This window comes from Aegilops tauschii, chromosome 6 (assembly GCF_002575655.3).
Source record: "Aegilops tauschii subsp. strangulata cultivar AL8/78 chromosome 6, Aet v6.0, whole genome shotgun sequence".
Classification (NCBI taxonomy): Eukaryota; Viridiplantae; Streptophyta; class Magnoliopsida; order Poales; family Poaceae; genus Aegilops; species Aegilops tauschii.
The window spans coordinates 364,115,050-364,134,050 of NC_053040.3; positions in this window are offsets into that span (position 1 = coordinate 364,115,050).

Consider the following 19,001-nt stretch of genomic DNA (forward strand, 5'->3'; position numbering starts at 1 on the left):
TCCACGGGTGTCCCTCTTCGACACACCCAATGAGAACATCACCGCCAAGTGCCTCATGGCTAAAGCCACCAACAAGGTAACCCCCAACATCAAAACTACCATCATTACTACCTTCTTTAACGGATTGCATTGGTGAAAGTGATGGGTCTAATGAGGAGGAAAATGAATTTGAGTCTTTTATGAGTAAGCTCAAGGGTAAATCCAAGAAGCACTTTGTTGCTCTCTTGGAACAACTTGGTGAAGCCAATGACATGATCGAGGCTCACGAAGAAACCATCTCTAAGATGGAGGGGCATAGTCGTGACTATGCCAATGAGATATCGGATCTCTCTAACGCTCTTGAGGAAGAGCGTGGTCATTGTTTGGCTCTTGAGGAGTCACACAACGATGATCATGCTAAATTAAAGGAAGATCTGGATCATGCTCTTGTTGTATCCTGTGTGCTCAATTCCGAAAAGGCCAAACTTGGGGTTGATCTTGCTAGACTCAAGGAGGAGTTTGATATACTTGACAAGGCTCACAAGGCCTTGAAGGGTACTCATGCTATCCTTAAAGAGTCTCATGATCAACTCCAAGTGAAGCTAACCAAGGAGAAAGCCACATTTCCTCATATGGTTTTAATTGATAATGCAAATGCTACTAACCCATGTTGTGAGCATGTGCATCTTGTTGAGGAGAATGCAAAGTCGAAGGAGCAACTTGAGAAAGGCCTTGTGTCTTGCATACAAGGTGAGAAGAACCTCAACGACCTTTTGAGCAATCAAAAGGAAGTTGTGGCCAAGGAGGGAATTGGGTTCGCACCCAAGTCCAAGAATAAGAAGAAGAATGACAAGGCCAAACGACCTCCTCCTCTCAAGCAAACTTTTGTGAAAGAGGGAGAGGGTGCTTCTAAGGAGAAGAAGAACAATGTGAAGGGTGGTGGTGCCAAGAAGGTCAATGCCACCCCTTCCAACAAAGCCGGTGACTTTAACCCTTCTTATGTGTTATGCCATGCTAGTGATGGGCATGTTTATGCTAAATTTGTCGGTTCTCCTTATGAGTACATTGAATGGTCTGTTTGGGTTCCTAAGACCCTTGTTACTAACATCAAAGGACCCATTACAAAATGGGTACCTAAAACCAAGCATTGATCTCTTGTAGGTGTTTTATTCCGGTGGGGGGTCATGGTTGCTCGATAGTGGAGCCACAAATCATATGACCGGAAGCAAGGACTTGGTGGTGGACGTGCACAAGATTCCATCTATGCCCACCAATGTCAAGTGGGGTGATGCCTCATCTTCTAAGGTATTGGGTCTTGGCAAGGTTGTCATTTCTCATGATCTCACGATCGAGAAAGTCATGCTTGTTGAGTCCCTTGCATACAGTTTACTTTCTATTCATCAACTTGCACTCATGGGCTTTGTTACTTTCTTTGATATTGATACCGTGGCCCTCTTGTGGAGCAAGACTCTTAAAGTAGCCTTTGTTGGGCATGTCGAGAACGGTCTCTATGTGATTAACTTCTCGGAGCGACCCACTAAGACCACGACATGCCTAATGGCTAAAGTTGACGTGGGATGGCTTTGGTATCGCCGTTTAGCCCATGTCAATATGAGATCTTTGCAAAGTCTTTTCAAGGGGGACCATGTCCGTGGACTAACAAATGTTAGTTTTGCCAAAGATCATGCTTGCAGTGCTTGCAGTGCTTGTATTGAAGGAAAGCTACATGAGAAGGCTCACCCTCCCACGACTATCATTTACTCAAAGAGGCCTTTGGAGCTCCTTCACTTGGATCTCTTTGGGCCTCCATCCTTTAATATTCTTGGGGGTATAAAGTATTGCTTGGTGATTGTTGATGATTATTCAAGATACACTTGGGTATACTTCTTCAATAGGAAGAGTGAGACCAAACAAACCGTCATTGACTTTGTAAATGAAGCTCAACGTCAACACAATGCAAAGATCTTGACGATAAGAAGTGACAATGGCACCGAGTTCAAGAACTACACCTTGGATGAGTTTCTTAGTGATGAGGGGATCAAGCATCAATACTCCGCACCTTACACCCCTCAACAAAATGGTGTGGCGGAGAGGAAGAACCGGACGTTGATGGATGCGGCAAGGACCATGATGGCGGAGTTCAAGTCTCCATACAACTTTTGGGCCGAAGCCATCAACACCGCGTGCCATGCATCCAATCGGCTCTACCTCCGCAAAGTCTTGAACAAGACTCCATATGAGATACTCACCGGTAACAAGCCCAACCTCAAGTACTTCCGGGTGTTCGGGTGTAAGTGTTTCATTCTCAAGAAAGATGTTCGGTTGTCTAAATTTGAGGCTAGAGCTCATGAGGGCATATTTGTTGGTTATGCTACAAACTCTCATGCTTACCGTGTCGTCAATAAGTCCACAGGACTTATTGAGGAGAAGTATATAACGTGGAGTTTGATGAGAATAACGGCTCCCAAGTGGAGCAAAGTGGTACTTGTGATGTAGGTGATGAAATATCCCCAAGCCATAAGAAGAATGGGTGTTGGTTATATACTACCCATTGAGGAACCCCTTGTGGCCGAAGGAGAAGGACAATGTTCCACTCAAGTGGAACCATCACCAACCCAAGACCCATATACTTCTGAAGAACAAAGTGAAGGCCCTCCACCAAATGAACGAGATCAAGGGCAAGATCAACCACAAGATGGTGGTGAACCACCAAGTGATGCCCAAGGTCAAGTTATCACCACCGAGCAAGTTCAAGATCAAGAACAATCTCAAGACGACGCTCAAGATGATCATGTTTCTGCTCCTCAACTCACTCCGGAGGAGGAATTAGAGCGTCGGGCCGCTAAAATTGCATCCAATCTCACTACCAAAGATCATCTCATGAAGAATGTGCTTGGAAGCTTAAGAAAGGGGGTAAGCACTCATAGACAATTAGCAAACTATTGTGAACATCACGCGTTTGTTTCTTGTGTTGAACCCCAAAAGGTCTATGAGGCGCCCGAGGATCCGGATTGGCTTAATGCCATGCATGAACTTCGAGCACAACAAGGGTGGAGATTGGTGCCAAGGCCAACGGGGAACCATAATGTCATTGGAACCAAGTGGATATTCAAGAACAAGCAAGATGCTCATGGAATTATCGTTTGCAACAAGGCTCGTTTGGTAGCACAAGGATAGTCCCAAGTCGAGGGTATCGACTACGGTGAAACCTTTGCTCCTGTTGCTCGCCTTGAATCTATTCGTTTGTTGATTGCTTATGCCTCTCATCATAACTTCAAGTTGCAACAAATGGATGTGAAGAGTGCTTTTCTTAATGGTCCTTTTAATGAGTTGGTGTATGTCAAACAACCCCCCGGGTTCGAGGATCCCTATTTCCCCGATCATGTGTACCAACTCGATAAGGCACTCTATGGCCTTAAACAAGCCCCACGTGCATGATATGACCACCTTACCAAGTTGTTGCAAGATCGTGGGTTCGAAATTGGGAATATCGACCCCACTCTTTTTACTAAGAAGAGGGGAGTTGTTTGTGTGCCAACTATATGTTGATGATATTATCTTTGGTTCCCCCAACAAAGCTTTCAATGAGGAATTTGCCGCTCTCATGACCTCAAAGTTCAAGATGTCCATGATGGGAGAGTTGAAGTTCTTTCTCGGGTTCGAAGTCAAGCAAAGAAGAGAAGGAACCTTCATCAACCAAGACAAATACACTCAAGACATTCTCAAGAGATTCAAGCTAAGTGATGTCAAGCCGGCTTCCACACCAATGCCCGTCAAATGCCAACTTGACATAGATCCCAATGGTAAAGCGGTGGATCAAAAGGTATATCGGTCCATGATTGGATCCTTGCTTTACCTTTGTGCATCTAGACCGGATATCATGTTGAGTGTGGGAATTTGTGCACGGTTTCAAGCCACACCTAAGGAAAGCCACTATGTGGCGGTCAAGCGATCTTTCGATATTTGGCTCATACCCCAAACTTTGGCTTATGGTACCCAAGAGGAGCAAACTTCAACCTTGTGGGCTATTCGGACTCCGATTGGGCGGGAGACAAAGTGGATAGGAAGTCAACTTTCGGAGGGTGCCAATTTCTTGGTTGCTCTTTGGTGAGTTGGTCTTCTAATAGGCAAAGTTGTGTGTCCCTCTCGTCCACTGAAGCGGAGTATGTGGCCGCCGGTAGTTTTTGTGCACAACTTCTATGGATGAGGCAAACTTTAAAGGATTACTGTGTCATTTGTGACAAAGTGCCTCTTTGGTGTGACAATGAAAGTGCCATCAAGATTTCTCTCAACCCGGTGCAGAAAATTGAGATTCGGTATCACTTCATCCGGGATCATATTAGGCGAGGGGAGATCGAGCTCAACTATGTCAACACTCATGACAACCTTGCAGATATCTTCACGAAGCCCTTGGATGAAGCAAGATTTCGCGAGTTAAGTCATGAGCTAAATATCATTGATTTGAGCAATGTAGCTTGAACCCGTGCACACCCCACCATACTTATCTTGATATCTTGTTTAGATGTAGGCATGGACATAGGGGGAGTGATGTTCTTTCAATGAACTCTCCCTCCCCCCATTATGCATAAATTGATCAACTCTTTCACATTAGCCATTCTTGATGGTACTTGTGCTTCAAAGACGAGTTTTGTCATGGGCCCAAGGATAATTCTTCGCAGTGCCATACCAATTGACTCAAACATAGGTAGCTTCGGCCACCACCCTCTCCTCTAGAGAGGTTTTGGTTAGTGTTGGTTCCTTGTTGCCTCTTACCTTCTTGTTGAGTCGTGTTTGTGTTTGAGTTGCCTCGTGTGTGTGTGTGTGTGTGTGCGTTTGCGTGTCCAGTCACTTGAAGGATGCTGTGCAAAGTCCGTGTTTCTCCATTTTGTCGAAATGTGCACTTTCTTGGGTTAACGGTACTACCATGGCAAGCCACGGTACTACCGCTACCAGCACGACAGTAATTTTTACTGCCACTGGAAGAGCGGTACTACCGCTCTGCGTGTGGTACTTCCGCCCGGGCGGTACTACCGCGATGACCCGCGGTACCGCGTCGTCACGAGCAGGTGGGGGTCAAGAGCGGGCAGGGGGAGTTCCAACTCCTCCATACCCATTCAACTCGGTTTCCCCACTTTGTCTCTCTCTCTCTCCAGCCCAAGAACGGCGCTGGAGGACCTCGCCGGTCTCCGTCTCTGGCCGCTCTCCTCGTATTCCAACCGGTGGGATCGATCCCCACCTCACCCTCTTGCCATGGAACAAGATTTCTCCCCAAATCCCTCTCTCTTTGCCTCGTAGTTTTGCTTCTAGGTTTTGGGGAGATGCATGTTGTTCTTGACATTTTAGGCCAAATCTTTGCAAGAGAAGGATGTAGGACAGTAGTACTGCAGTAGAGATGCTATTTGGTATGTTGCCACACGGTATTCTTGATCAACCGTAGTACCGATCCAAAGTTGTGATGTGCCTAGATCTGTTTCGTGCCGGATTTGATTCCGAGCGGTACTAACGCTCCGGCCGCATCCGCCTCGTGCGGTACTACCGCGCCTCTAGAGCGGTACTACCGCTCGCGGCGCGGAAGTAAAATTTTACTTCCGCTCTAGGCGCGGTACTACCATGCCATCCCGGCACGGTACTACCGCGGCTAGAGTAGCAGTAAAGTTTTACTTCCGCTTAGTGGTGAGGTACTACCGTTGACTTCGAAACTACCTTGTGGAGACTACCCAATCTTATTTCTACGTGTTTCGTTTGTTTTGGCTGTGGTCTTTGCATTGATCCTTCTCGTGTCTCGCATGTGTTCTTTGTTGTGTGTTATAGGTGGTGGCTCCAATGACCATCGCTTGAACCCAAGCCGCGACACGAGCTCCAAGCGTCTTCGCAATCAAGAAGCTCCAGAAGGCTCCAATGCCCAACATCGCAGTGTCAAGAAGACTGCCAACAGGTACAACGAGCCAGTTCAGGGCATGGATGAGATGCCTCTATCTGAGTTCATCATTCGACGGAGGATCAATCCCTATGTGAGTCCTTGTGAGAATGTCAGAGGGAATGAGTTGTTTTGGACCAAGTAGCAGCATCTCATATACATCGATGTGATCAAGTCCAAGCACAACCTCTATGTTCCAATGCAGTGGATTGATATGAATCATCTAAGGAAGGACCAAAACTACTTTGGTGAGGCACCAGACTTGGTGGAGCAGTTTGGCATTGAAGACTTCATCACGTTCAATATGGACTTTGACCCGGAGCTAGTGGTGCAGTTCTTTGCCTCCGTTCACTTTCACACGGATGGGGAGCGGACTATGTCTTGGATGACCAATGGGAAGAAGTTGTCTGCTACTTGGAAGGAATTCATGACGCTGTTGCATGTCCATGATGAGGGTCCCGATGTGCTCGTTGGTGCCCGCCCTCATGGCAACGCTGAATCTGCCAACAAGGACAAGCTTATGTCGTTTATTATGGAGAAGAAGCTTCCCAATGGCTCTCAGACTTGGGTTATCAACCCCTTCCAAGATGTCATGCACCGCATCTTCCGCAACACTCTTTTTCCACGCGTCGGTGACAAAGATAAGGTGCATGCTTATCTCGTGGATATGATGCTTCTGTGTGAGGTGGCGCGTCTTCATGCTGCCCAGCCTCTGGACTATATCATATCATGTGGAATGAGCTCAGGTTTGTGGTCTACAATCGCAAAGTTCCCATCTATGGTCCATACCTGCACCTTCTGATCTCGAAGACTTGGGACAAGATGTTTCCGGAGGAAGACTTTTCTGCTCCAAACTGGATCCGCCACGAGCCTATCAAGCTGTGTCAGAAGAACAAGTGGGCAAATACAACTACCAGGGCTGAGGCTGAGAGGATGAATGTGATGAGGACGAGATTGAGGAGGAGGAGGAGGCTGAGGACAGTTCTGCTGGGTATGCTCCTCCATCTACTGAGCCTTCTTGGGCTAAGAAGCTGAAGGCAAAGATGAAGACCCTATTCTGTATGCAACCAAGGGCAGTACAGGACCCATGTTGCTTCCAAGGAGAGTCGCCAGCGCGACAAGAGGATCTTGAGGACTTCCAGCGAGATCGTGGAGAGCGGGTCAGAGGTGAACATCACTCCGGAGGCTGAATGGTTAGCCAAGCAGGGCTATCAGTGGACCGAGTCAGAGGAGGAGACCATACCAGCTGTCGAGTCCCATGAGGAGCATGCTGTGTGATCTCTGCAGAGGATGCTACCACCTGTGTCGTAGGTGTCCTCTCTGCCTTTTTGGTGTCTCGATGCCAAAGGGGGAGAGAGCGTAGGATTTGCTTTCAGGTCTCTTTGTGTTCGTTTCGTTGGACCTTCGTTTGTGTTGCTTTGGTTTGGTTTGTGCTCGTGAGACATGGTACCCTATCATATGGTGTAAGACATATGCACTCTAGCTTATTCTATTATCTTTCATGCTTAGTAGCCCGTGAGCCTATGCTATCTTGTACCCTTTACTTTATGCTCATATTCATTGCCTTCCTCCTTGCTTAGTGTTAGTTTTATTGTTGCAAGATATGCCTCGTCTATAAAATATAGGGGGAGTGTTGATCCTAGTATGTGTGATGTGCAGTCCAAAGCATTTATATAGAATGCACACATCTAGGGGGAGCCTGTCTATATTTTGTAGATGGTGGGTTTGCTTATATTCATTTGTGTACTCTTATGTACAAATCCCGTATTGTCACCAATCCACCAAAAGGGGGAGATTGTAAGGGCATATTTCACCCCATGTGGTTTTGGTGATTGATGACAATGCTTTTGCGGACTAATCGTGTGCATTGAGCATTTCAGATATCTCATGTTTAGGCACAAGACGATTCGTTGCCCCTCAGAGTCTAGTGAAGATGGAGTTTTCTCTACGTTTCTTTTCGGTGGACTTGAGTCGTAGGGAAGCCGTACTATTAAGAGGGGGTCCGCTTTGGAAAGGTTTGGGTGGAATCATCATGTACACGTCTGTTCCTTTTGCACCACCTTTCCTTTGCCTCTTTGGAGCAACCACCGTTTATCCGTGTCTCTGCAAAATGAAGGACTCCTAGTGATTGTTCTGTTGTGGCATGCGGAGCAGTAGTACCGCAGAGGCCCACGGTAGTACCGGCCGGGGATGCGGTAGTACCGCAGGCCCTTGCGGTAGTACCGCTCCCCTGGCGGGTAGTACCGTGGCCTCGGGCCGGGCACAGCAGCACGAACGGAAGTAGGGCGGATGTAATTTTTTACATCCACGCCCTACGCGGTAGTACCGCTCCCTGTATGCGGTAGTACCGTGTCGGATTTGTGCACAGATAGAAACTCAGCGGAAGTAGCCACGGATGTATTTTCATTCGTCCGTGCCTTCCCAGCCTAGACAACCCAGCCTTGCGGTAGTACTGCAAGGGCGAGCGGTAGTACCACTCCGGCGGTTCTACCGCTCTTTGCTTCAACACAACATGGTTGGTCTCGCTCCTGCCGCACAAGCGGTAGTACTGCAAGCCCTTGCGGTAGTACCGCATGTCTGGTACGGTAGTACCGCATGTCGCGGGCTGGGTAAGTGGTTAACGGTTGGATTTGTCTTGTCACTATATAAGGGGAGTCTTCTTCTCCGTGTTGACTACCTCTTCTATCCCTAAACTCCATTGTTGCTCTAAGCTCCATTTTCGCCCGATCTCTCTCCCTAGCCAATCAAACGTGTTGATTCTCTAGAGATTTGTTGAGAAGGCCTCTATCTACACTTCCACCAAGAGAAATTTGATTCCCCCCACTAATACCTTGTGGATCTTGTTACTCTTGGGTGTTTGAGCACCCTAGACGGCTGAGGTCACCACGGAGCCATAGTACATTGTGGTGAAGCTTCGTGGTGTCGTTGGGAGCCTCCAATTAAGTTGTGGAGATTGCCCCAACCTTGTTTGTAAAGGTTCGGTCACCGCCTCCAAGGGCACCAATAGTGGAATCACGGCATCTCGCATTGTGTGAGGGCGTGAGGAGAATACGGTGGCCCTAGTGGACTCTTGGGCAGCATTGTGCCTCCACACCGCTCCAACGGAGACATACTTCCCCTTAAAGGGAAGGAACTTTGGTAACACAACCTCGTCTCCATCGACTCCACTTTTGGTTATCTCTCACCTTTACTTGTGCAAGCTTATTTTGTGTTCTATCCATTGCTTGTTTGTGTGCTTGTTGTTGTTGCATCATATAGGTTGCTCACCTAGTTGCATATCTAGACAACCTACTTTGATGCAAAGTTTAATTTGGTAAAGAAAGGCTAAAAAATGTTAGTTGCCTATTCACCCCCCCCCCCTCTAGTCAACTATATTGATCCTTTCACTTGGCCCTAGTCATCTTTCCAGCTTCGCAGGCACCACATAGGTGATCCTTCTTGAACTTGATGCCCTCGATGCCTATGACATGCTTCTTCTTGGCGAGAGTGTACAAGTTCCTCATGCCAGCATACCCTAGCCTCCGGTGCCAGAGCCAGCACTCTGAAGCTTTTGCTAGAAGACATACGGCCAGCTATGGTCATGCGGATAAATCTACCATATACAGATCGTCTTTTCGATACCCTTCAAAGACTAGAGATTTGTCAGATTCCATAAGCACGAGGCAACGATATTTTCCAAATATCATAATCATGTTCAGATCTCACAAAGCATTGAGACAGACATTAAGTTGAAACCAAGGGATTCAACAAGCATCACTTTATCCATGTGTTGATCCTTTGAGATTGCAACTCTACCTAGGCCCAATACCTTGCTTTTACCAGTGTCAGCAAATGTGATGTGACTCTTGTCAGATGGACGTAGGGTTGAATCCATAAGAAGACTTCGATCACCAGTCATGTGGTTAGTGCATCCACTATCCATAATCCACTCAGAAGCCTTTGGTGTCATACCCTATAGTGCAGTTAGGGGGATAGGCTTCACCGAGGGAAATGTGAAGCATAAACATTTGACGAACAAGCATATTATTAAAGTTCAGATCCTGGTTAGGGTAGATAGGATGTTTGTCAAGAAATCCTGGGATGAAATACATAGTAAGACCATTCTGGCATTTTATCTCGCATCCCACAAGATATTTTAGCTCCCCAGCATAAGCATCAGAAGCCTTTAATTTCCGGCTGGAGACCTTTCCCTACAAAAGTGAGTTAATTTTTCTTAACCACCCACATCTTCAGGGGTGGCCTAGAAGCAATGAGTCTAAGTGCAGCATCTGAGAACTTTGGCTTTGGAGCCCTAGCAAATAGCCTTGCAGGAGGTGAATAATACTCATAAGAATATGTAGAAAAGTTCTTGGTCTTATGAACATAGCGCACTACAAAAAAATACACTTCCGTGATGATACGTGTTTGTCATAGTAGGTCGCGTTTTTTGTCATGCATGTACATCCATGACGATTTTATGACAGAATCAAGATAGTCATACCTGTGCTGTCGTAGAAGTGTTCCATGACATTACCAAAATTATCATCATGGAAGTGTCCACTTCCATGACGATAAATCGCGCGTCACAGAAGTGCTTTCGTCAAGGGTGACCGACACGTGGCATCCACCATAACGGAACGCCGTTAAGCTATCGGGTCGGGTTTTGGATCCGATAACCCGTTAACAGCCCCGACCAATGGGAAATTTCCACATGTAAAATTCTTATTGGCCGGACGAAACACGTGTCAGCTCGTCAGTGGGTCAGATAGGCGCCTATGATATGTCGACACATGCGACGGCCCACCACTGGCCCATTTAGCTTACAAAGCCGGCCCGTTTGACTTGGTCAAAAGTTAACGGGCTAGCCCATGAAAAGCCTGTTAACGGTCTCTTTGCAAATAGCCCATTTTACGGCCCGTTAACTCATGGCCCGTTAGGCCCTAAAGGAAATCGGCCCAACAACGTCATGTGGGCCGTCGAATATAACACCAGCCCATTTCACTTTCGGCCCATGTATGGCCCACGACGTCTTTCGGCCCATATGAGGCCTTCGTATCTTTCGGCCCTTTACAGGCCCACGGTGACTCTAGCCCATAATGAACAGTAATTCTTTATACCCGTTAACGGCCAGTGATTTACATGGGCCGTTTCCAGCCCGTGTTAGCTTTCAGCCTATTGACGGCCATACGTTCTTGGGCTCCTTTTCGGCCCTCGATTACTTCCGGCCCGTTACTGGCCTATTCCCCTAATGGGCCAAATTCGGCCCATGGCAAGAGTCGGCCCGTTACTGGCATGTTCCCCTAATGGGCCAAATTCGGCCCATGGCAAGAGTCGGCCCGTTACTGGCCTATTACCCTAATGGGCCAAATTCGGCCCATGGCAAGAGTCGGCCCGTTTCTGGCCTGTTAACCCGTTTCGCCGTTTCCAGCCCGTCCTATATTCTGGCCCATTAACGACTCGTTATGCCTGTGACAGAATTAAGCTTTTGTTGTCCTACGGCCTGTTACCGTGCTGGGCCGATACCAATTACGCCCGATTACGGCCCATGTAGACCCATTTATCCGACGGCCCAAGGCCCACCGATTACAGGCCCATTTATCGACGGCCCGTAGGAGACCCATGGATCCTACGGCCCGTATATGGCCCATGGTAGTTGCGGCCACTAGCAAACCAGGGAAAAAGAAGACTAGGAAATAAATAAGGCCGAAACTAACGCTAGGCTATTAAGGCAATTGCACAGATTACATCCACTCGGCATCAAAGATCACAACCAGTGCAAATATAGGGAACACCCTACACTATACAAAAATGGCTTGCTGTTTTCTTCAGCCGGTGGCTGCACGTTAAGAATAAATTTTGTATCGCACCAAAACAAATTACAACTATATAACAAAAGGAAGGTTGGCATAAAACTTAACAGTCTAGCAGATAAATACACCACCAGAAGTTCAGAAGCTCAGTTCATTTGACCTGACTGTTACGTTTTCATGCTGTATTGTCCGATGTTGCACCATAACCCTCGCCTTCATTTCCCCTAGGCTCCTGAACAACATAGCAAATGTCTGATAGTCTGGTTTCAAAACCATGCATATCTTGACGACATTGAGCAATGTTTCTCCTTGTTTCACAAAGGGTCTCTGTTAGGGAATGGACTTGTGTCTGGAGCGCAGATACAACATTGCTTTGAGCTTGCATATCTTGATCATGAGGCAGTTTGGACGATATTGCCTTAACAACCAACCCAGTATTACGCAGGAACGTGCTTTTGGCACTGTTAGTGGACAGGTACTGACCCACTGCAGCAAGAGCTGACATTGCGGTTATAGTTGCCTCGCCACCTTTAGAAGGTGGCGGTTCCACCATTTTTTCCATAGCTTGCTGAAAAGTTGAGGTTTTACATTAGTAGTACCAGAACAGAAGATATTAAGGAGGCAGCAAAACCAAACAAAATAGCTTTGGTCTATATACAGAACTTATTCTGGTGAACCCATGTAAAATATTAGTTGTATTTTATTGAAAAGTACATAATAAAACCAGGTTCCAAACATATGACCATGTACCATCGCTAATGTATTGTCAATTTCTTCACATTGTATTGAGGGCTAAGGATAAAGAGACGAAGTTTATAATACGGTAAGCATAGTATGACATCATTCATATCACAAAACAACTGAGAACAGACAAACAGGCAATTGTAACGTTGTGTGGGCAAGTCCAGCACGGAACTAGATTACGGGTCAAGATCAAAGGAACATCACTCCTCTCTTTTAAACCATGTAAGGTGCAATGATACGCTAAGACAATTGTGTATAAAATCGAAAAGAGTAATAGACATTGGCTGCAAACCATGCAGTTCAAGGCACAAGTCAGAGTAAGTAGTAGTTAAAAGGCATGAGGATTAAGGACTTACAACAGCGGCTTTGACTGGTGTAGTCATGCCCTTCTTCTTGCTGGTGTGACAGTCCTTGAAGATTTCCACAACATTTGGTTCAGGTACTTTTTGGTCCTTGCGGGCTTTCCTCTGCATTTCGAATAAGTCAATATAGATCTGATAATATGGTACAGCGAAAAGAGTAAAACAGCAGCTAATTACAAGAGCCTCGCAGTGTGCAATATAGCTACGAGATCATGTCGTCTGTTGGAATTTCACTTTCGTACAGTTGGCCTTGTTCTTTGAACAGTTCACCTACAAGAAGATAGATTTGTGTGGCACATGCGTAAATAGGACTTCAACATGTGATCTGATCACATATATATAATATACCTGATACTTCGGATTAGACCAGTGTTTAACAAGGCCCCTCTAGTCTCCATCCGATATATTTTCCACTGGAGATGTTTGGGAAAGTTCACTGTTAAACTTGCCTTCAAAGTGAGTTTTCCTCAAGTTATACCGATATTGTCGCAGAGCAGACTTGAAAACATGGGTGCAAGCTTGTCTGGTTGCATCATCTTGGCTATCCAACTTGAACCTCATCTGTTGAAAATTATGGGAGTCTCATTATCAGCAACCTAGAAAGTATGGGACAGAGCAAGACGATATTACTAGTTTCCATACATAACCATACTTACAGATAAATGGTCGAGGAAGGTGTTGAACTGGGTTTCGTCTTTGTCATTCTTGTACTGAATCCATGTTGGGAGGATACGTACATGACACCTAACGGCAACCGCTGCCTCTGATACTAACTTGGCTGACTCTGTAGCATCACGTGGCCTTTTAAACCTGCCTCAAAACGGATCTCCATTCTTCCTCCTCTAGATTTAGTTAACCTATCGAGCATTATCCCTGATGTTTGTTTCCTCTTGCGCCTAGGTGCTGGTCCAACAACGAACATAGGAAGTGTTAGTGTACATCAAACTGTGAGACTACATATAAAGAAGCATGCAACTGTAACTTGACTCCAGCAACTACCTTCTTGCCGTTGAAGCTCACAAGGTTCATCTGATATTGCCAACTCGTCTTGTGTCAAGAGTGCTTGGGAAGTAGTGTCAGGTGGCAAGGGAGCTTGGGAACGTGCTGCTAGCTCAGTTGACGCACGAGTAAGTTGTGCAGCTGGTAGTACTGTGGTAGGTGTTGCAAGAACTAGGGCTGTCTCTGCTTGTTTGGTGGCAGCTATTTGTTTCTGTTTGGCTTTTTTGCAACTCATGTAGCATGGGATGTCGTGTTTGTAGAATTTTCCGCTGGACTTTGACCTTCTATTGCACCATCAGTACCAGCAGAATCTGCAGGATTCATCCGCTTCTCATTCCCTGCCATTCTGTGTTTCTTCCTCTTTCTCTGTGCCATGTTAAGTCAAGCCGACAAGAAAAACGAATAAAAATTTAGTTCTTCAGAACAAATTGATGCGTGATGCAGACGAACTGAACTTTGATGTTAGACAACCACATGATAGGAGGATGTAATATGTATGAAAAATAGGATGGAAGAGATAACCAGAACTATGATGTGTAAACTAAGAAGAAGACATTTCACCAAATTAGAAGCAATGCAATGGAAGGTAGACACCATATGAAAGATGCTACAAATATCGCTCTGCCAAGTTAACAGTGTCTCATCATAAATGGCGTTTAAAGAAATGTGTAGCAGTACAAGAAATAAATCATATGCAAGATGCAAACAACATCACACTACCATGTTAGAGGTCTCTCATCATTAGTGCCATTGCATATTCACAGCATTGCATATTCACAGCTTATGATGTGTAAACTAAGGAGAAGGCATTTCAACAAATTAGAAGCAATGAAAGCTAGACACCATATGAAAGATGCAACGAATATCACTCTACCAAGTTAAAACTGTCTTGTCATAAGTGCCATTTCAACAAATTAGTAGTACAAGCTAGAGAAGAATGTGAGATGTAACCTATATCACACTCCAAAGTCAAACGTATCTTATGATAAGTGATTGTTGCAGGTTACACAACAGTAGTAATTTGATGTAAGAACATGGTGTGATAGACAGATATTGTATGTTCTAGAAACAGGAACACGTGTCTTATTCAAGTATAATGTGTAAAGTAAGCAGATGGAATTCAACAAAATTAGAAGCAATACAAGCTAGACATCACACATAACATGCAACCACATATAACAGTGCCAAGTTAGAGGGAGCACCGGTGATGCTGCACTAGGGGAGACGTGCTCATCATAAACACAGTTTTGTTGAGTGTCTATGCATGTGTTGTCTTGGAAATCATCTTGGGGGTGTGGAGGAGTAGAAACTGTAGAGGCCCTCCGTTCGGAAGGAGCACCTTTATCCGCTGCCTTGCTAACTTCCTTTCGCTTTATTGATTTTGAATTGTCAAGTAAAACCGACAAGAAAAAGCAATAAAATTCTCTCTTCAGAACTCATTCATGCATGATACTGACAATCACTACTTTGATGTAAGGAAAACACATGATACCAGGATGGAATATGTACGAAAAACAGGACGGCATGGCATGTTCACAACTGTTTGTGTAAACTAAGCAGAAACCATTCCAGCAAATAAGAAGCAATGCAAGCTAGACACCACATGAAAGATGCAACCAATATGACTCTGCCAAGTTAAAAGCGTCCCATCATAAATGGAATTTCAACAAATTAGAAGCAGCGCATGCTATAAATCATATGAAAGATGCAACTAATATCGCACTGCATATACTAAAGGTGTCTCGTCATGTTGATTGATGCGGGATACAAAAAACAATAGTTTTATGTAAGGACATGCTTAATAGACAGATGTACTATGTACTAAATATAGTAAGGCATGTCACATTAACAGGTATAATGTATAAGCTAAGCAGACTAGCACATGCAGTTTAACCAGATTGGAAGAATTACAATCTAGACACCATATGCAACATGCAACCACATATCACGCTGCCAAGTTAGAGCAAGCACCTGCGATGCTAGTGTAGGGGAAATGTTGTAATCAACTACAGAGCTACGTTCACTATCTTCATCTAGCATTTCTGTTTCTTGAGAATCATGTCGGGAGGCTGACGCTGCATTCTTTAAATGAGGAGTAGTCCCCTTGCCTGCCTGCCTCGTCATAAGTGATTGATGAGGGATACACAAGAACATTAGTTTGATGTAAGAACATGGTTAATACACAGATGTACTAGTATGTACCAAAAACAGAAACGCATGTCATATTCAAAGGTATAATGTGTAAGCTAAGCAGATGCAAGTTAACCAAATTGGAAGCAATACAAGCTAGACATCCGGCTGGAGTGGTGAGCATGATCATCTAGGACCTGAGAGCCTGGTGGGAGGCGGGCTGCTTCGCCACCATCGCAGCTTTTTAGTTGGCTTCCAGGTGATGCCTATCTTTGATGGGCTTGTCACTGGCTCGGCCAGTGCCCTGACTAGCTATTTGTCTTTTGGTGCTCACGGGATGGTGGTTCATGTAAAAAAATATCTTTCCTTATCTTACCGACTTCGGCCTTTCGAATACAAGCTAGACACCATATGGAACATGCAACCACATATGCCACCGCGAAGTTAAAGCAAGCACCTGGGATGGTGGTTCATTGCGAGCAAGGTCATCAACTCCAGAGCTACGTTTACCGTCTCCATCTGCTGACACTGCACCCTTTATAGCGATGTAACGTGTCTTGCCTACCCGCACACGAAGCTGGAGCGACTTCTCTCTTTTCTTTTTCGCTTCTCTCATGGCAGCAGAGTCTGAAATACCCTTGCATAAAAACACAATAGTGAGAGTAAGGGTGAAGTGTCTGCAGAACTAGTGCACTGTAAAAGTAGCAGATAGCAGGTGGCTGAAAAATAAATGACAGGAGACATATGATAGCTCTACAACATTGCATGACAAACAAAATTAGATTCTACTCCGTATGATTTTGTAATATATGAGCACAGGAAATGCAGGTACTCCTCCAGCACACCACCACATGTGGTCATATCTAAGATAACAGTCGACTGAAAATAAATAGGTCAGTCGATTTTTTTAATGAACCGTCCGATCTATAAGGAACGGGCAGATGGCCTTCGTCTACCTCCCGCCATTCACTGTTGACGATCTTTCTCGAACCGCCAGCGACCACCGGCCCAGACCCCTGCCTCCGCCGCCCCGCCCTCCCATCGACCTCACACCACCGCCGTGCTTGGCAGCGCCCACAGGCCATCCCTTTAATCCCGGCCGACCTCCAGATCGGGCGCCAGTAGCTCTAGGCCTCACACGCCCCTAAGATAAACACCAAGGCGTTGCTTCCCCGGCGTAATAGGCGTACTAGCGCCTGTTACGCCGGGGAATGCTTCCGTTAATTGGGAATCAACTGGCCAGAAATTGAAATTCAGGGGGGCGACGGACCTCTAGCTAAGGTGAAATAGTATATGAGGAGAAACCTTGTGCATCGCGAGTTACTAGGAACATCTAGTATCAAGAAGAAGCGGTCAACTAGTGTCTTCTGTGGGATGAATACCGTGCAAGCAGAGACGTAAGATTTGCACGAATAAGGGAAGAGGAGTACCTTTTTCGGTTGCCGGTGTGGTCACCTCCACATGTCGCGTCGATCTTCTTCTTTTTACCGGGGAAACCGATGTTCTGGAGGGTGCAGGCTTGGACGAACCCATGGCCAAATTGTTGACTGTGTTGCCATGGTCGTATGTCGGCGGAGGGGAAGCAGATCCGAGGAGGCGAAGGACGGCGTAGCAGGAACAGCTCCGGTGCGGTGGAGGGTGGCGAAGTTGGAGCGGCAGCGGTGAGGCGCAGGACGGCGTGGTTGAAATGGCTCGGGTACGGACGGCTCGGCCTCGGCTTCAACTACTAGCCGTGGAGGGCGTTGCGGTTGAGGTTGCGGTGCACGACGACGTCGGGGTATCGGCTCCGGCGTGATGGAGGAGGGCGGCGGTTGATGGGTGGGATGGGGTGGTGGATGGAGGACGCCGGGGTTTCGCGGCTGGTGGAGAGGTAGTTTTGGCGCCCACGGAGTATGAATGGGGAATCAGACGGGTGGGGGAACCATGTTTCGGTCTGGGACGCGCTTGTTTTTGGCTTTTTTGAACAGAAGATGGGACGCGCTTGTTTGAAATTTGGGGAAAGTACAAACTTTGCCCCCCTCTTAAATTTCGGACCTACTGTGGGTCGGGGGTAGGATTGTAATCCCAGGTGTCCCAAATAGTGGGCGGGAGCGATTTCGGCCGCGCGCATGTGTGCTTAGGCGGCCATTGTGTATGAATGTTTTTCGGATGCGGTTGTGTGGCGTCTAGATGAAGCTACAAACCTACCCCGGTTTAGACCTTTGGACGTCGGGCCGGTAGGTTTCACGGGTCAGAGTTATTAGAAAAGTAATTTCCTTGTACTACCAAACATTGGTCTCACGCGGTTTCGGGCGAGTAGAGGCTCTTTTGGTGCTTCGTTCAAAATTTTGAAACACAAGCATTCACGTTTAGAGTACTCTTGAACTATGAGGATTGACCTAAATAGACAATGTTATATTTGACCTTGTATGTTTGAAAACCTCATTAAATTATCCGCTTCTTTTTGAATTTTGACACTTGAAAATCCTATAAGTACGATTATTTTGGAATGGAGGAGCTAAATTTGAATCTATTTTGTACACGACTACATATGCTATTATGTACAAAATCAGAGCAAAGATTGGTGCCCCCATAATTTAGGTATGGTTTACAAATGCCATGATATCAAATTCAAATAATTGAATGGACTTCATGTTGAATTCGATTTTTTTAAACCACCTTAAGTTGAATTCAAATGTATGCTAGTTCATAGGTAGCTATTTATAATGTCCATTGTGTAACTTTCGTATGTATAATGTGCTTTACACACACAACATGAACTATACTCACGTTTATATTCGATTGCTAAAGCGATGCATTGTCTGGAGTTCAAAATACTAACTATGTGGATCAATTGTGTCGAATAATAACATAGACATGCTCAAATTCGATAGAATCTAGATGTCTGATGGATCAATGACCGCTCCTTACGCGAATTGCAAATATCATGATCCCATCCTAATATTTGGATACAATTTATATATTTAATCAATGTGTAGAGCAGTCTTTTACGTGTAGTTTCACTCTCCATCGGTGGTCTCTCACACATGCTCACACACTCTCTCCCGAGGTGTCTTTCTCGCACACATGCTCTAGATATAA